Source organism: Triticum dicoccoides, unplaced genomic scaffold (genome assembly GCF_002162155.2).
Source record: "Triticum dicoccoides isolate Atlit2015 ecotype Zavitan unplaced genomic scaffold, WEW_v2.0 scaffold54063, whole genome shotgun sequence".
In the NCBI taxonomy this organism is placed as follows: domain Eukaryota; kingdom Viridiplantae; phylum Streptophyta; class Magnoliopsida; order Poales; family Poaceae; genus Triticum; species Triticum dicoccoides.
The window spans coordinates 1-1,116 of record NW_021280459.1 but is presented as its reverse complement, the minus strand read 5'-3'; the positions used below and the strand labels follow the sequence as shown (position 1 = coordinate 1,116).

General features: G+C 52.6%; 2 non-coding genes across 2 annotated transcripts; both read right to left on the bottom strand.

Moving 5' to 3' along the window:
* Positions 1-347: 347 nt before the first annotated feature.
* Positions 348-466, bottom strand: LOC119346895. The gene has a single exon (XR_005167990.1). It is a non-coding gene; the product is annotated as a 5S ribosomal RNA (ribosomal RNA).
* A 296-nt stretch (positions 467-762) lies between these two features.
* Positions 763-881, bottom strand: LOC119346894. Its single transcript, XR_005167989.1, has one exon. It is a non-coding gene; the product is annotated as a 5S ribosomal RNA (ribosomal RNA).
* Between the last annotated feature and the right edge of the window lie 235 nt (positions 882-1,116).

Here is a 1,116-nt window from a genome sequence, read left to right as displayed (position 1 = left end):
TTCGGAGTTCTGATGGGATCCGGTGCTTTAGTGCTGGTATGATCGCATCCGACATGTTACCCCGGTCTTCGTCCCTTATCCTTGCCCCTCCCAGCTCCACTACAAAGACGATTGTACATTGCTTTGGCCGCTCCCTCTCAACTACGGAGACGAGTTTAACGCGGTTTCCACCCCTCCCTCTCAACCGCACCAGTGCACGCTTGCCGCGCCACAACGCCGACGCTGGACCCGTGAATCGTGAGCACCCAGCTATGACTTACCGCACTCGTGCAAAATAATAAAATACGGTAAATATATTACTTACACGTGCGTTTTGTTTTGCAAGCGACGCGAAAAAAATTAAAAAGGGAATGCAACACGAGGACTTCCCAGGAGGTCACCCATCCTAGTACTACTCTCCCCCAAGCACGCTTAACTTCGGAGTTCTGATGGGATCCGGTGCTTTAGTGCTGGTATGATCGCATCCGACATGTTACCCCGGTCTTCGTCCCTTATCCTTGCCCCTCCCAGCTCCACTACAAAGACGATTGTACATTGCTTTGGCCGCTCCCTCTCAACTACGGAGACGAGTTTAACGCGGTTTCCACCCCTCCCTCTCAACCGCACCAGTGCACGCTTGCCGCGCCACAAGCCGACGCTGGACCCGTGAATCGTGAGCACCCAGCTATGACTTACCGCACTCGTGCAAAATAATAAAACACGGTAAATATATTACTTACACGTGCGTTTTGTTTTGCAAGCGGCGCGAAAAAAATTAAAAAGGGAATGCAACACGAGGACTTCCCAGGAGGTCACCCATCCTAGTACTACTCTCGCCCAAGCACGCTTAACTTCGGAGTTCTGATGGGATCCGGTGCTTTAGTGCTGGTATGATCGCATCCGACATGTTACACCGGTCTTCGTCCCTTATCCTTGCCCCTCCCAGCTCCACTACAAAGACGATTGTACATTGCTTTGGCCGCTCCCTCTCAACTACGGAGACGAGTTTAACGCGGTTTCCACCCCTCCCTCTCAACCGCACCAGTGCACGCTTGCCGCGCCACAACGCCGACGCTGGACCCGTGAATCGTGAGCACCCAGCTATGACTTACCGCACTCGTGCAAAATAATAAAACA